General features: G+C 43.1%; 2 protein-coding genes and 1 long non-coding RNA gene across 5 annotated transcripts in view; all 3 read left to right on the top strand.

Moving 5' to 3' along the window:
* The window catches only part of LOC145723362 (echinoderm microtubule-associated protein-like 1), a 433,105-nt gene that overhangs the window by 193,329 nt on the left and 221,638 nt on the right, over positions 1-18,138 (top strand). The gene's annotated exons all lie outside the window — the stretch shown is intronic.
* EVL (Enah/Vasp-like) overlaps positions 1-18,138 on the top strand; it is a 143,772-nt gene that overhangs the window by 11,424 nt on the left and 114,210 nt on the right. The window lies entirely within an intron of this gene.
* Positions 3,672-12,765, top strand: LOC145723363 (uncharacterized). The gene is made up of 2 exons (XR_014148295.1): positions 3,672-10,631; positions 10,845-12,765. It is a non-coding gene; the product is annotated as an uncharacterized LOC145723363 (long non-coding RNA).

The following is an 18,138-nucleotide window of genomic DNA, read 5'->3' as shown; positions in this document are numbered from 1 at the left end:
GGGCACCTGGGTGGCTCAGTCGTTAAGCGTCTGCCTTCGGCTCAGGTCACGATCCCAGCGTCCTGGGATCGAGCCCCACATCGGGCTCCCTGCTCGGCAGGAAGCCTGCTTCTCCTTCTCCCACTCCCCCTGCTTGTGTTCCCTCTCTCGCTGTGTCTCTCTCTGTCAAATAAATAAAAATAAATCTTTAAAAAAAAAAAAAAAGAATTTATATTTTAGAACAATTTTAGGTTTACAGAAAAATTGAGCAGATAGTACAGAGAGTTCCCATATACCCTGCACACATATAAATTGTGTAATTTACCCTGGTACTAACATCTTACATTTAAGGGCCATTTGTTACACTAAATGTGCCAATATTGATACATTCTTATTAGCTAAAGTCCATACTTCATTCAAGTTTCCTTGCTTCTACCTTGTGTCCTTTTTCTGTTCCAGGGTCCCATCTGGGACACCACAGTACATTTCATTGTTGTATCTCCTTAAACTCCTCTTGGCTTTGATAGTTTTCCAGACTTTCCTTATTTTTGATGACCTTGACTTGTTTTAAGGAGTACTGGTTAGGTTATTGTAGGATGCCCCTCTGTTGGAATTTGTCTCATGTTTTTCTCAGGGTTAGAGTGGGGTTGTAAGTTAGGGGAGGAAGATCACAGAGATAAGGTGCCATTTCCTCACATCATATAGAGGGTACGTACTAGCAACGTGGCTTATGGCTGTTGATATTGACCGCAATCACCTGGCTAATGTAGTGTTTGTCAGGTACCATCCTTGCAAAGTTAGTCTCTTAGTCCCCTTTTTAAGAAGGTTACTGTTCACAGCCCACACTTAAGGAGTGGGGACTTATGCTGCTTCTCCTGATGCGTGCTTTTTAAGTATTAATAATTTTTTATATGCGTTAGAAGAAAACAGTGCATCACATACCTGGTATTTTAACTGGGTTCCCCAGAGGGCTGTGTCTGAGACAAAGGCCCACGTGAGAGGGGCTTTTGAGGGAGTGTTCCCTCTGGGAGCAGGAATGAGGGGAGGGCAGTGCAACAGAAGGAGGAAGAGCCAACATAGGCATTCGGTCCTGATCAGGCCATCGCTCTAAGCCGCCGACTGATGATAACTTCACTGCGCAGGACTCCTGTTTGTGGGGAGAAAGGGAGACGCATATACCCATCAGCTGCTGTCTGCCTTTGACAGAGGATTGACATTAATCGCCTTGCACGTGGAGGTGTTCCCCGGTGGCCCTGAGAGGGCTCCCATGGCACCCCTGGAGCAGGGACAGGGAAGCAGGTCAGAGCCTGGGCAAGACTGGTCACTTCAGTGGTGGCTAGAATCAGAACCGGTGAGGCAGGAGGAGCGGAAATGAGGCAGAAGAGGTGCTTCATGCATGTGGTTTTGTGAATATTATTTCTAAACAGAAAGGAGATAGATTTCATTGTTTTCATCTCTTAGTGCATTGCTTCTTGATTTTCAGCCATTGCTGCAAAGTTTCCTATCCTTCCAGGTTGCCTTCACCTGTGTTTTTCTAGTACTTGTATGCTTTCTTTTCTTTTTGTTGTGACCAAACGTTTTAATCTCTGATCCAGTTGCAAGGATATGTATGGTTGGAGGGATGGATCCAATTTTATCCTTTTTTGTCTGTTTTTTAAGTTATCGCAATACCACTTACTAAAAGTTTCATTTTCTCCCACTGGTTTGAGATGCTGTCTTTTGTCATATTTAACTAATTTGACCTATTTCTCGATTTTCTGTTACATTCCATTGGTCTATATTTATTCATGTGCCAGTACTTCACTTTTAATTAAAGAGGCTTCATAATAGGTTTTAATATTTAGTAGGGCTAGTACTCTTGTTGTTCTAGTGCACCGATTTTAAAGAAAAAGTCTAAGTAATAGCACTCATGTTAAATAGACATGACAAAAATCATGAATGACTGGAGCTTGGGAAATAGTGCTTTGGCCCAAAGGAACAAATCTGGAATGGCATGACTCAGGCATCTATATGCCCCTTGGGGAGAATTCTCATTGATGACATGATGCATGTGGCTTTTGAATATGAATCCAAGAGATATGAGGGAGGCTAGAGATCACTCACAGGCGGTATCGCTTTCCAGGATAGGATTGTTAGCATATCAAGGCAATCCCTACCCTGAGTCATCCTCCTCTAAAATTACTGATGAAACCACAGTTTATTTTGGAGATTTTTGACCTGTTGAAAATACTCATTTGTAAAACCATAGAAAGTTAGAAATCCTCCAAGTCTGGTGGTTTTTAATCCTCACTGGGTATCAGAAACGCTTGAAAAGGCCCTCTTTCCTGGCTTCTCCCTGTGCCAGGGCCCTACCTCAGAAGATTCCGTTAATCTGGGGTAAGGTGTTCTGTTGTTGTTTTGTTTTATTGTTAAAGTCTCTAGATTATTATTAAATGTGCAGCCAGAGTGGAGAACTAATGACCTAGTCACCAGGTCAGGAACAAGGCTGGTTTTTCTGGCATTGTAGTTCCAACACCCAGCAGTGGACCCGGAACGTAGAAAGCGCTTAATAAATGTTTGTTGACTAATATGTGAGTCCCTCCTTACTTGGATGAAAAATAGACACAGACTCCAGAAGTCACTTGCCTGGGACTCACGAGGTCATGGGCTAACAAGGGCGGGAAGCACAGGTCTGGTCTTTTTTCCCCACTGTCCTCTGTCCACATCCTCCCCTTTACTTACAGGCAGAAGTGGCCGAGGGCAGTTGCTGTCTTGACTCATGTGTTGTCCAGTGTTGTGATCTTGACCCTACTGCTACTTAGTCTAGCCAACAGCACAGCGCAGGGGTGAGCCTGAGACTTTGTGGTAAGATCACTGGACTGTGTCAGCCTGTGTTTGGTGTCAGCCCACCTCGTGGGGTGGGGGAGGCCGAGGGCACAAGGGGGCAGGGGCACGGCCAAGTGCAGTTCCCTGTGCACCTGCTGTGCGCCAGGCTCTGAGCCTGCGAGTTCACAGCTGTCTCATTTTTTGACGGGAGTTTCACACCCTCGATTCCAGCCGTAAAGCACATTAGAGTTTTGATTAAAATGCAAATGACAGTACTTTTAATTAATGCTTTATTTTAGTTAGGTTGTATGGTTTTCTGTTAGTCAACGGTAATTCCAATCTGTTTTCCCATAGCCCACATTGCTTCATTCAGTCTTGATTTAGGTAGTCCCCTGGGAAAGACATGGTTGTAAGCATCTTTGCTTTATCCCATCCTGGATAGCTTTGAGGTTGGGACAGGAGAGAAACTGGAATGATGACCACAGGCTCTTAGACCTGAGAGCTAGAAGAGCCCCTGATCCAGTTTTTGGATCTTACTGTGTTTTTATCCTTGAGAGACATGGACATTGTGATTGGGTTAGGCAGTGTAAACACTCATGGATGTAATTTTATACAGTAAAGGTGGTGGTAAATATTTAACATAAACATTTCAGTAAATGTGAATTCTTGAAAAATACTTTAAAAAGGGCGCCTGGGTAGCTCAGTTGGTTAAGCGACTGCCTTCGGCTCAGGTCATGATCCTGGAGTCCCTGGATCGAGTCCCGCATCGGGCTCCCTGCTCGGCAGGGAGCCTGCTTCTCCCTCTGACCCTCCCCCTCTCATGTGCTCTCTGTCTCTCTCATTCTCTCTGTCTCAAATAAATAAATAAAATCTTTAAAAAAAAAAATACTTTAAAAATTTAAATTTACTATAGTAAATGTGATTTTTTTTAAAGTACAGACTTCTTTGTACTAAAACTACATGACTACTGCTTATTTGTTTCTGTGTACCAGATCTGCTTAAATTTTTACTTGAAATATATCTATTGAGTACCTACCACATGCAAGACAGTGGGCCCGGGACAAGGCTACAGACATTAGCAAGAGCTGGCCCTTCGAGAGAGCCAAGAAGGGGATCTGAGCCTGAGATGAAAATGTCAGAAAGGGGGCGCCTGGGGGTCTCAGACGTTAAGCGTCTGCCTTCGGCTCAGGTCATGATCCCAGGGTCCTGGGGTGGAGCCCCACATCGGCCTCCCTGCTCTGCGGGAAGCCTGCTTCTCCCTCTCCCACTCCCCCTGCTTGTGTTCCCTCTCTCGCTGTGTCTTTCTCTGTCAAATAAATAAATAAAATATTAAAAAAAAAAGAAAGAAAAAGAAAATGTCAGAAAGGAGGTGTGAATTTTTGGTTTTATTTATTTTTATTTTTTTGCATTTGCAGTGGGCTAGGTTAGGGGATGTTATCTTCTGTTCTGGTTCTTCCCTTTTGCACTTCTTTGAGCTGGTTCATTTTCTTCCTGTTGGCTTTTCAGTTGCTTAAAGACCAGTGGTCTTCAGAAAGTCTTGCCTTATTTTAATTAAATATCCTCCGTTCTTCCAGTTTTTCATGATTTATCTCTAATTAGTGTCCCTTTTAAGGGCCTTCCTTTCACTAAGCTCTGACGTGCTGAAGCCCCATTAGCAATGTAAAAATTTAAATTCTGTAACTGTATTGATCACAGAACGACATTGGCCCTGGCCACAAACGAAACCCTTTATACAGAATGGAAACACAGCACACCTTGGAGCCTGTGTGCCTGTAGACAGATCAGATGTACCACGAGGACTGCCTTCTTGTGCCGGCTGAGATTTCCACCTGAGCAACGTTAGGGTCCTGTTTATAACACTTCCTTTCCCGAGAAGAGGGAAAATGCTCTCCGCAATTTGTGTCACTACATAAAATAGAACTGTAAGCAACATACTGTTTCAGATAAAGAGTCTCACATAGAAGAGCAGCACTGAAAAGAGAACCAGCTGGTCCCCTCACGAGAGCAAAGAGTAATGTGCCTCAGAGTGTCCGAGTCTGCAGCTGATGAGGCAGCGTTACTGTGAATCTCACAGATGGGTCATCACTCACCCGAGTGTTTATCGGGCACACTGGGCTGATCCATGGGCTGTAGTAGAAGACATGGTTTTCTACACAGGGAGCTTAGTCCCAAGGAGACAGAGCGCAGGCACCTTCGGTTCGGCATGTCTAACATTGGCCTCGCTATTGCTAAATTTATGACCAGTTGGTTTTTGAAAAAAATGACAAGACAGTTGAATGGGAGAAAATAGCCTTTTTGACAAATGCTGGAACAAATGAATATCCACAAAAAAAGGAATGAAGTTGAACCTCTACCTCACTCCATGTACAGAAGTTAACTCAAAATAGGTTATGCACTTCAGTGTAAGAGGTAGAACTTTAAAACTCTTATAGGAGAAAATAAGAGAGAATCTTCATGGCTTGGGGTTAGGCAGTGGTTTCTTAGAAATGACACCAAAACACAAATGATAAAAGAAAAAATAGATAAATTGGATTTCATCAAAATTAAAAGCTTGTGTGCTACATGCATACACCCCATACTGTCACGAAGTTGAGAAGACAGCTCACAGCTTGAGAGAAAATATTTGCAAATCATTTATCTGGTCAGGGACTTACATCTAGAATATATAAAGAACTCCTACAACTTAATAATAAAAAGACAAACAATCCTTAACTTAAAAATGGGCAAGTGATTTCAACAGACGCTTCTTCAGAGAAGATATACAGGTGGCCAGGAAGCACATGAAAAGGTGCTCAGCTTCCTTAGACATGAGGAAATGCAAACCAGAGCCACGGTGGGTCACCACCTCACCACCCACTAGGAGAGCTAGAATAAAAACACTAGTAACAAGGGTTGGCGAGGACACACGTGACGGTCACACACTGAGTAAGTGGCGACATGGATAAATCCCCTACTGGAACCCTCCTTCATTGCTGGGGAGAACGTAAAAGGGTGCAGCAGCTTTGGAAAACAGTTTGGCAGGTCTTCAAATATTAAACACATAGAGTTACCATATGTCTCCGCATTTCCACTCCTAGGCATATACCCAAGAGAAAATAAAACACAGGTTTACACAAAACTTACACATGAATGTTCATCGCAGCATTATTCCTAACAGCAGAACAGTGGCGACAGCCCAGAGGTCTTTGCACGATGACTGCAGACAAGGTGTGGTATAGCCACTGGAATACTAGTCCCCGGCAAAAAGGACAGAAGTACCAGCGCTGACAATGTGATGAACTTGGAGCACATGATGCTGAGTAAATGGAGACCAGTCACAGAAGACCACATATTGTGTGATTCCATTTGTATGAAATGTCCAGAAGGGGCAAATTCATAGAGACAGAGGTAGATTCGTAGTTGCTTAGGGTGCATGGGGGTGGCGATGGGAAGTGGCTGCTAATAGGTTTCTTTGGGGGATGATGAAGACTTTTTTAAAAATATTTATTTATTTATTTATTTTAGAGAATTAGCACATGAGTTGGGTGAGGAACAGAGAGAGAGGGAGAGAGAGAATCTTAAGCAGGCTCCACACTCAGCACAGAGCCCAAAACGGGGCTCAGTCTCTTGACCCTGAGATCATGACCTGAACTGAAGTCAGGAGTTAGATGCTTAACCGACTGAGCCACAATTTTTTTTTAAGTAATCTACCCCCAACATGGGGCTGGAACTCAAAACCCCAAGATCAAGAGTCCCACATTACACTGACTGAGCCAGCCGGGCGCCCCAGAAACATTCTAAATTTAGATTGCAGTGATGGTCACACCATGCTGTGAATATACTAAAAAATCATGAATTGTATACTTTTTTTTTAGATTATTTATTTGACAGAGAGACAGCAAGAGACGGAGCACAAGCAGGGGGAGCAGCAGAGGGAGAGGGAGAAGCAGGCCTCCCGCTGAGCAGGGAGCCTGAGGCGGGGCTCGATCCCAGAACCCTGGGATCATGACCTGAGCCAAAGGCAGATGCTTAACGACTGAGCCACCCAGGCGCCCCCATGAATTGTATACTTTAAGTGGATGAATATCATGGAATAAAAATTTGTTTCTCAGTAAATCTGTTTTTTAATTGAACTCACTGCTTTCCTTCCCAGACTCTGTGAGATGTATACTGGTGATCTCACAGTGGAGACCTGGAGACTTACTGGAGTCATTCAGTTCCCTCCCGCCACATCCAGGTGGCCATGTTGTCATTTTTTTCCTCCTCGAAATCTCTTTTGTCTGTCCCCTTCTCCAGAGCCATGATACTGAATTAAGTCAGGTCTTCATCATCGTTAAAACACTCTAATTGCATTCCACTTTTGTTCTTTACCTCCTAAAAAGTCTCTCTCTACTTTGTTAAATTGATAATAATCAAATCTGAGTTAATATTTTCTTCCTAAGTTTCATTAGGATATTTCTATGTCTCTCTGGATGAAGTCATGACTCCTTAGCATAGTATTTAAAGTCTTGCATGAACTGGCCTCTCTCTGCCTCTTCAGATTAATTTCTTCTCTTCTCCTTATAAGGAATCTACCCTCACATGTTCTTGCATATGATGTTCCTCCTGATTGTAATGCCACGTTTCAAGTGATTGACAGCCACATGTGGCCGGTGGCTACCATGTTGGACAGAACAGATTGGAGAACTTCCACATTGTATCCTAAGCACTTAGTAAATATTTGCTGAGTGAATGAATATGATCGTAGCTGTTATCTGCAGGCGTCCACCCAGCTTCTGCTTTTGTGTTCCCTGGGTCATGAGGCAGCATAGTGGACTCCTCAATCGGCCCTAGCTATCTCTTCCTTCTTCTCGTTACACTTAGCTGGTATTTGCTTCTCTGAAATTTCTGCTGATTGATTCTAGTTCTACACCATCCAAAACAGTACCCACATTATTAGACTACAGCAGTCATTTCCTCAAAATCCGTTCCACCCTGGGTTAAACACTTGGCTCATTTAAACCTTGTGTAACATAGCCAGCGCAGCAGTGTCTGATTTGTTAGTGCTTCTTAGAGTTGTTGACTCCAGATACGGTGTAACCAGTGCAGAATCCAGGGCTTTATCAACTCTCTGTCTGATATACACATTTCAAGTTGTGCAGCCCTAATTATAAGTGTCAGCATCTGCCACAAAGTGCAGCAGTTAGCAAAGGAGCTGGCTGAAAGAATTATTCATTGAATGTATGTTGAATTAAGACTTTGTAAACTTTTTTGGAGGACAGTGTTTTCTGTCACTGTATGATTAAATAAATTTTAATCATACGTGAATTTTTTCTTTTTTTAAAGATTTTATTTATTTGAGGGAGAGAGAGAGCGAGAGCACGCATGAGTGTGGGGAGGGGCAGAGGGAGAGGAAGAGGACCTCAAGCAGACTCCAGGCTGAGCACAGAGCCCACCTCAGGGCTCAATCCCATGACCCTGAAATCTTGACCTGAGCCGAAATCAAAAGTCGGACGCTCAACCCACAGAGCTACCCAGGTGCCCCTGAAATTGTTTCTTAACTGCTCTAGTAATCATAAAAATATTTGATCATTGTGGAAAATTTAAAGACTGTGGGTAAACAGCAAGAATAAGACGACAAGTGCTGATCACGTAATCTAGAGATAGTCACTGTAGCTTTGTGTCCTTTTTCTATGGCCACACATTTTTTAAAAATGTATGTATTGCAGATTTGTACTATGCATACAGCTTTGTAGCTTTTATTTACCAATATACCATGTTAAATGACATATTTGTGTCATTAAATATTCTAGAGCTTACCTTTCCTCAACATTTTATTATGAAAATTTTCAAACTCAGAAAAATTGAATTATCTAGTAAACACCTATATACCTACCACTATTTTACTTTATTTGCTTTGTCACTTTTCTATCCATGTATTTATCTTTCTATCTTTCCATCAATTCATCTTTTTTTTTTTTTTTTGGTAAGACTTTAACTTTTTAACGACTGTATAGTACTTCATTGACTGGAGGTATCTAGATTATTTAACCACATAGTCAACCAGTTGTTGGGTACTTAGGTTGTTTTCCATTTATATTATGGTTGTTTTCTCATTGTTGACTTTTGAGATTTTGTTACATGTTCTAGATAGAAGTCATTTATCAGACCTATAGTCTGCAGTGTTTCCTCCCAGTGTGTAGCTTGCCTTTTCATTTTCTTTTTTTTTAAGATTTTATTTATTTATTTATTTGAGAGAGAGCACGCGTGTGCAAGAGCAGGGGGAGAGGGAAGCAGACTCCCCGCTGAGCAGGGAGCCTGACGTGGGGCCCAATCCACAGGACCCTGGGATCATGACCTGAGCCAAAAGGCAGACGCTTAACCGACTGAGCGCCACCCATGCGCCCTGACCTTTCATTTTCTTAGTGATGTACATATATTTTTAATTTTGATGAAGTCCAGTTTACCAGTATTTTCTTTTATGGATCATTCTTTGCCTACCCCAAAATCAGGGAGATTTTCTCCTATGTTTGTTTCTAGAAGGTTTATATTTTAATTCTCACACTTAGTCTGTGATCCATTTTAAGTTAATTCTTGTGTATGGTGTGAGTTAAGGGCCTAAGTTCACATTTTTGCATATGGATTTCCAATTATTTCAGTACCATTTGTTGAAAAAAACATGTTTTTCTCCATGAGTTTTCTTAGCATCTATACTGAGAATCATTTGACTTTCTACTCATTCATTTTTAACTTGATAGAGAATAGAATAAATCTCATTTCTGTTTAACTGTGTTTTGCCTCTGTTCTGATGGCTTCATTTATACCAAGTGTTTTGGAAACAGTTTATTTTCTATGGTAGATCTCATCTTGATTGTGATGATGGGTGGCAGAGGTATGGGGAGTTGTAAAGAATTGGGAAAATATCGTCAAGGGTACCCTGTTCTTACCCTTTCTCCCTGTCATTGAGGTTGGTTATTTGCCTAGGAACATGAGTGATAACTATATATTCGGTGAAGTGTTGACAAAAACAGTGATCCAAGTTAATGCTTTACTTGTGAAAAAAACATCTTCTGGCATGTACCAGGATATCAGCAAAGCTCAGAAAACTTCCTTAAGACTAAAAGTTACTTTTTTCCAGTGCTCTCTCTTTTGAAGTCTGCTTCCTTTGGGGAATAACTTAATCCCTTTTTACAGTTTGTAAAAATGTGACAGAATGTGAACTTTGAGTTTGAAAGTGTAGTTTGGCAAGAAGTTCTGAACTCTGTTTCCTAATTAATGTACTTAGTAATAATGATAACAGTAGCTGGTGTTAATGAGTATTGTTCATGTGCCAGGCACTTTTCTAACTGCTTAACGAACATTGTCTTTAATCTTTGCAGTCTCTAATCTTTGCAGTAACCACGGAAGGCAGGTACTACCGTTGCTCTCTTTTTATGGGTGAGGAGTCTGAGGCACTGAAAGACAAGTGACTTGGGCATTTGGCTGGAAAGCCTGGGCCCCAGCAGAACCCAAGCTTGGGAATCACAGCTCTGTACTGCTCAAAAATTCACAGCTGTGGAGTTCCAGAGAGTTCCAGAGACTGTCAAATAAATAAAATCTTAAAAAAAAAGAGAGAGACTGTTATTTAATCCACAGTCCAAGCCTTCAGTTTGTATTCCATATTTCCCATCTTTGTTATTGTGTTCATTTTTTTAATCACTTGTAAATATAATTGTTTGCCAAGGTGTAACTCTTTTGGCATTTCTGGTAGGGCTGGCATAGCTATCTGCCTTCTCATTGACAATTTAAAGCTTTGAGTAAGTGAAGAAGCCGGAAGGAAAGGATCATGTAGATGTTTAGACTCACAATTGAGTTTCTTCTGTCAGTTGTTTTCTTGCCTAAAAGGCAGGGTCATGGCCTCCTGCACATTTTTTTTTTTTTTAAAGATTTTATTTATTTATTTGACAGAGAAAGACACAGCGAGAGAGGGAACACAAACGGGGAGTGGGAGAGGGAGAAGCAGACTCCCCGCTGAGCAGGGAGCCTGATGCGGGACTCGATCCCGGGACTCCAGGATCATGACCTGAGCCGAAGGCAGTCGCTTAACCAACTGAGCCACCCAGGCGCCCCCCTCCTGCACATATTAATTGGCAGGTAGGCTCATACTTTATATAGTAAAGGTCAGGAAACGGGGGATTTTACTGCCACAGTTGGGTGTATCGTATCTGTTCAGTGTCTGTTGGCCAGGGTACATGGTTTTGATCCTGGGAGAAAAAAGGGTTAGGGCAGGGGGTTCCTAGGAGTGGGGATGGGAGAAGGGAGCTGGGTTTAGATTCATGGGAGCTAGGGGATAGGCCTGGCTCTGCCTGAACTTGCTGCTGATCTTGGAGAATTGTCCCCTATGCTAAGCCTCATCGCTACCATGCATCTGTTTATGAAGGAAGGGGGCCAAATTGCCTGATGTCTCAGGGCCCTTCTGCTTCCACAGCCTGACGTTTGGGAGGACTTTCTGACTCAGGAGGACAGACTGATTCAGGGTGCTGGACATCCAAAATTGGGGCAGAACCAGGTCATGTGAGCCGTAAACATAAATGTCTCCTTTTCTTGGTTGGTCTCATTAGGGAGAAGTGATCCTAATGTAAGTACACTCCAAACTCTGCTTTGCTCCCTGGTGTCTCTGGCCGTACTCTTAAGTAGGGCTGAAGGCCCCGCTTTATTTTCCTCCCTCTTCACCTTTCCCAAAGGCACGGACTATAGACTGTTCCCTTTCTGTTGTCGAGCATGGTTGGCAGTGCAGAGCTTGCCTTTGATCAGGTTCGCTTAACTGCCTGGATCCATGGTTTCCTCTCTAAAATAGGGATAGTAATCCCCTCTTGCCCGCCATGCTAGGTGGTTCTTTGACCATAGAGGACAGTGTCTGAGAAATGTTTTCAAAGGGCTCTGTAAATGTTAGATCTCATTAAGGTACAACACAGTGAGAGTATGGACATGCCAGCTATGAAAGGGTTTCAGCGAGTGGCACCTCAAAGAAGTTAGCACTTCCTCTTAGGCTGTGGAAAGAAGTAGGAGTTCCCATCTTTATCATCAGGAGAACGAAACCGTGGTCCTGGGCACCGGCATTTATGTCCGCTTGCCGGTTCTGTGCTGGGCAGTCAGGACGCTGGGCCAAACTGGACCAGGGTTTCTTGGGAAGCTCCGATTCCAGTCCCATCAAGGCAGACTTTATTTTCAGGTAGGCAGGGATTAGGCTCTTTGGGGAAAGGTCAGTAAATTATTACTAATTAATAAAATCCGCATGTTTGTTAGATTTTAAAGGCTTCCTAAAATTAGTTTATTGGAGCCAAGAGGCTGTAAAATGACCAAAAAAAAAAAAACTCCCGTAATGATCATAGCACGTTTTCCCATTTATACTATACAAAAATCTTTTACATACTTAGCACAGCATCCCAAGAGGTAGGTAAATATTATTCTCATTTTAGAAGTGAGAAAACTAAGGCTCAGAGAAACAACTTGTCCAGTGTCACCCAGTTTGTTATTGGCACACCTGAGGCTGGGGGGAAGAAGAACTAGCTTTTATTGAACTTTTTCTAACTGCAAACTGCTTTCACATTTACAATCTCATTTAACCATGTGATAGCCTTACGAATTGGCACAATCCTGTTTCATGGATGAGGTAACTGAAGATCAGCAGGGTTAAAAAATCAGTTTTTCAGGGGTAGCAGCTAGGAGGACAGAGCTGGTATTTAACTCCAGCTGTGTGTGGTTCCAGAACTCAGTAATACTGCAGAACGTTGCCTGTCAAGTCACGCATTCCTTCATTCATTCAACACATTTATTATATGCCTGGTGATATCCCAGGCCTATGGTTTCATTTTCCCTAGCTTGTTCTTCTCGTTTCCCGTGGATCTCTAATTTGAGATGTCGCCTATCACGTTAATGCTGTTGGAATAGTTGGTTCAGGTTGTACACTTATGTGTATGTTGGGAGGGTATATATAAAATGGTGTTACTGGTTTTATAAAAATCATACCCATTCATTGTAAAAGTTAAGCAATACAGAAAAGTACAAAAAAATAAAGTACAAATGACCAGGGATGCCAGTTCCATGTAAATAAGCAGTTGTTAGCATTTTGCTGACATGCTTCCAGACATCTCTTTATGCACATACATACACACATAAAAGCATAATAGTAACAGAACAGTTATGTTTACTGAGCTGTTCCATTGCGGCTCTGGCCTGAGCAGCTCCATGGTTCTCACCAAAACCCTTTGAGATAATAATGTCACCCCATTTTACTCAGAAGGAAACTGATGTTTTAAAACAATGACATAATTTAACTTGCCCAAGGTCAAGTCGTGGCAAGCTCTCTGCATCTAAAGGCTGAGCTTGTGACCACCGGGCCATGTTGTGTATATATGGTTGTGCATCCCTGAGAATACACTGTACTGGAGGTTCTTTTCTGTACCTTGCTTTTTTGTTTGATTTGTGGATGTGTTTGTTACACAACAATAATTCATACTTTGTAATAATCCTCTATAATGTTTTTACTCAAAATTAACCATAGGTCTGCATTTGCAGTGGGCTCTTTATTTTTTAATTATTTTTTTAAAAGATTTTATTTCAGAGAGAGAGAGCACGTGCAGGAGCAGGGGGAGAGAGAGAGGGAGAGAGAATCTTCAGCAGACTCCACACTGGGCTCAGAGCCCAATGCAGGGCTCGATCTCACAACCCTGAGATCATGACCTGAGCTGAAACCAAGAGTCAGCATTCAACTGACTGAGCCACCCAGCTGCCCCTGTACTGATTCTTTATATATACTATATTTTATTTGACCAGTCCCTATTGATGGGTATTTCATTTATTGCTATTTTAAGTCATATGAAAATCAACATCTTTGTGCTCTTTCGGTTTTAACTTGTTCTATGGTGGTTAAAAGTCAGGCGGCCTATGTTTAAGTATGATGAGCTCCGCCACCTTTGAATTGTATGATCTTCGGCAAATTATTTCATCTTTCTGTTCCTCAGCCTCCCCATCTGTAAAATGAGAACCTGACTCCATGCTGCTCCCCCAGGATTAAGTTAATTGATACAATAGGCACAGTAGAACTGGGGATATAGTAACTGCTCAGTAAGCGTTAGCCCTTGGTTATGGGGCGCTGGTTGGTGGAGGTGGTAGGAGTTTTTCAACTAAGGTGCCGTGGATTACTTCTGGGGAGATATCTGTGGATCCCTTCCGAGGAAGAGGGGGCACCCTGAGAGGGTGACTCTTTTGTCCTGTGAGGCCAGCATGAAAGTTTGTATTTTCCAGGATCAACCAATGCCCTCAGGCATTGTGCCCATTTGCCTTTTCAGACCCTCTTCTTTCTTTTCAGTTTTAGCCTAGAAATTCCTTGCCGTCTTGACAGCAATTTGATGCCTTTAGAGATGTCTGCTTGTTTTTTAGCAGTTTTACCTGGCTTTTTTCGTTATTTTCACTAGAAGAGTTGATCTAAACAACCCCGTTCACCGTCACTGGAAGTGGGAAGTCTCTCCGACTTTATTTAAAGATCAGGGTTGATTTCTAATCCCTCGTCACATGATCGCTGTCCTGGAAAATGACAACACTTGTGTGGCACACCTGGGCCCTGGGTGGAGCTGTTTGTCATGGGAGGGACTGGCTTTGGGGCCTGGGGCGCTGGCCTCATAGAGAGCCGAGGGCTCCAGATGCCAGAGCCCCTTACCTCGTGGAGGCACACTGGTTGGGGAGCCCAGCTTGAGAGGACACGTTTATGAAAGAGAAGTAAACCTCCGACTGCGAGGGATAGACACTTTTTAGAGAGAGTGTGCAACATTAGTAACTTCTGTCTCTCCTGCCGTCCCTGTAGGAGGAAGAGAGTGGGGTTTCTCCACCTCAACACTATTGATATTTTGGGCCAGATAATTCTTTGTTGTGGAGGGCTGTGCTGTGCATAGTAGGGTGTTCAGCAGCATCCCTGGCCTCTACCCACCAGGGGCCCATAGCACTCCCCCGTCCCCAGTTGTGACAGCTGACAGTGTCTCCACACGGTGCCAAATGGCCCCTGGGGCATTGAGATGGCCCCAGCTGAGACACCCCCCCGCCCCCAGTAGAGCAGTCAGCGGGTCTTTAACGTGCTTCGTCCGAGTCCCTTGGAGAGCTTGCTAAGACACAGACTGCTGGGTTGCATCCTCCCTCCGAAGTCCCTGATTCAGTTAGTCTGGGAAGGGGCTGAGAATGTTCATCTCTGACAAGCTGACAGATGATTCCGTTACCGCTGGGGGTGGTGCCTGATTTTGCTGGTTTAGAGGACAAGCACCTCCATTTGAAACCAGGAGACTTCAGTTCTGATTCCGTCTGTGACCGTAGTTGTGGGATTGTAGGCAAGGTGCTGTGTTTTTCTCTTTCTGTGGTCCAGATGAGACCAGCATTTTTCTTAGAGTCACTGATGCCACTTAATGAAATCTGTGAAGCCCTTCAAGTTCCACACTCTCTTGATGGAGTACAGTGGTTCTCAAAGTTTGGTTCCTCCAGTGCCTGTGTCCCTTTTGCCCTCTTTTTTCTTTTCTTTTTTTTTAATGCAGTATTTGCTGTGGGGTCCAAGGGCAGTGGCATCATAAGAGAGTGAATGGTTTGAGAACAAGCCTGGAACATAGTCAGGTGCTCGTATTGTCTCTTGCTCATGGAAATACATTTTTAAAAAAGAACCACAATTCCAGATGTAGTCAGCTTCCTGGCAAATCCCAGCTCAGCATTAGGGCTGCATGAGAAGGTCTTAATCACTTTGTCCCGATACCTATTAATTTAAACACCAGGGTTATAGGCTGGGCGTCGGAGCTTTTTGTAAGAAAGAATATAAACACCATTGGAAGACTTATGCAAATGGAACGTTTTTGGAAACTAAGAAGCAGTGCTATTTTGGAGGAGGAAAAACACCACCTTGTACATTTTAGTAGGGAATCAGAAATAGAGAAAGCCTGGTTATCAGAAATAAAATGTGAGAAAGAAAAACTAGTTTTTTGAGGCAACAAAATTTAAAGCAGGACTTCTCAAATAACAGCTCTCTAAGGCATATATTCATGCAGTTTCTTTACCATTATATGTCTCCCCTCTAAGTCCTTCTCTAACAGAACATGTTAAATGAAGGTTCTCCCTTTTAGTGCTTGTATTATTGGGAGGGGGTTGCATGGTCAAGATTAGTGCCCAAAACACAGGGGCAGCTCCCCTCTTTGAAGGCGGCATGGACGTCGCGTCTCTGTGGTCTGGTTTTAGATGTATTTATTTAGACCCCTCCTTTACCTCCCTAGCTGCAAAATAAAATATCCATCCCTGCCTTGCCAGCAGGTGCCAGAAATTCCCATATTGTTCATTCACTCGGTCTCTACCATGGTCTGAATGTTTGTGTCCCACCATAATTCGCATGTTGAGATCCTAACCCCCAATGTGATGGCATGAGGAGGTGGGGCTTTTAGGAATGGGGTTAGTGCCCTTATGAAAGAGACCCTGTGGAGCTCCCTGGCCCTTTCCTGAATGTGCAGATACAAAGAGAAGTTTGCGACCTGGAAGAGGGCCCTTACCTGACCATGCTGGTACCCTGATCTTGGCCTTCCAGCCTCCAGAACTGTGAGAGATTCATGTCTACAAGCTCCCCAGGGTGTGGTATTTTGTTACACCAGAGCCCGATCGGACTAAGGCCGTCTCCGCCTTCCAAAGGCTCCCACTGGACTGGTCCCAGAAATTCCCTTCCTCACTTAGCTTCTTAGAAGACACTTAACATGCCAGAGCCTTTGGAATCCTCTCATTCTTGCAGTTCTTTAGAACATTTAATTAATTAATTAGTTTATTCATTCCAATTCCCTACCCTTTCTGGAAAATACAGATATGAACAAGACATTTCTGATTCACTCGATTTCTTCTTTGACTTCATATTATTGTGCCAGTTAGTATGGGTTGGGTTTGTATGTGTCTCTGTAGTGGGTTTGGTTTGTGACTTGCAAGCGCTATTATGTGGGAAGGAAAGGGGTGATGGGGTAGGTTTGTGAAGTTGGGGGATTGGAGTTAATTATGGTAAGTGCTTCAGAATAGCCAGATCTGGGGGAGGGCGAGGGGCTCTGTGAATCAGCATCTCTGAGTCAGACCATCCCTTGTCTTTAAGAGACCCATAAGTGTGATAGTTGGAGAGAATTCAGAGAAGCACCGAAAGCTGGAAGTTCTAGAAAATAGCATCCCCCTCCCCATTTCAGGATGATTTGACCTAAGAAAACAGGCAGTAATTTAGAATTTACTTCAATCATTTGAAGGATTTTCACGAAATAAGAGGATGTAAATGGGGCAATAGCAAAAATGGACCAGATAGGAAAGAACTTCTTATCCACCGGTTGGTTCATGGGGATGGATGGTAAGCTGTGGTGAGATATTATAGGAAAATTATCTACAACTTGGACAAAGGCAGAAAGATTATTGCGTGTTCTTTCGGTATCACTCAAGAGCATCGTTTAGCAAGCCCACCTAAGGGATACCTGACGTTCTTGAGGAAGACTTCCTTTTGTAAAGTTGGATGCTAACTTGTAGAAGGTGGATTCGTTACACACGATTTTGGTCTGGTAGAGACCTAAATGGTTTGTGTTTAGTAGAGAAGATAACCACAGAGGTTATAGTGTCATTGCCTTGGGGGACATGAGCCAGTTTGGGATCTAACTTTGCAAGATTATCCCAACGTTCTTTTTTGCCACTGACTCTGTTTCTTGTGTAACCTTTGAACCAGCTTTGTCATCCTGCTGTTCCCTCATTATGACTTAAATCAGTCCTTGACACAAGCATTCTATATTTTTGTATGACCGTTAGGTTTTTAGCTTTTGAAAATTACACTTTGACGGAGCGAACACATATTGAGGAGAGAAGCATGTGAGTTAGGTGGCTAGGCTGTTGCCCGAAGTAGGGTTTGACTTATTTGACTGTGAGGTCCTTTTAGCCCTGAATTCCCACAGTTATGCATGTTTATAAACTCTCTTGGTCACTTGGATCGTCAGTTGCATTTATGGATCATCTAATTATGTGACCTGGATAAATACGTAAAATTCCTGTCTTGTCAAGACCTCAGTGGCACCAAGTGGAAAAGGGTGATTTCCTGTGTTGTTGATAATATTATCATTTATTTATCTAGCACATGTAATTTACAAAACCCTGGCACACTGACTATTGTATTTGGCCCTCGCAATTTTTTTGTGAGGGAGCAGGCCAGGAATTATTACCCACATTTCATAGGTGAGTAAGCGGACACTCTGACAGGTAAAGTGACTTGCTCTCCTGGTAAGGGGTGGAGCTCAGAGCGCAGCTCAGCTGTTCCCACTCCAAGCTCACAGACTGCTGCACGCCGGAACTACAAAATCCTTTGTTCTGGCTGCAGACACCTTCGTAATGATC

Source organism: Leptonychotes weddellii, chromosome 9, assembly GCF_054177405.1.
Source record: "Leptonychotes weddellii isolate Sample4059 chromosome 9, ASM5417740v2, whole genome shotgun sequence".
In the NCBI taxonomy this organism is placed as follows: domain Eukaryota; kingdom Metazoa; phylum Chordata; class Mammalia; order Carnivora; family Phocidae; genus Leptonychotes; species Leptonychotes weddellii.
This window is presented reverse-complemented; position numbering and strand designations above follow the sequence as displayed.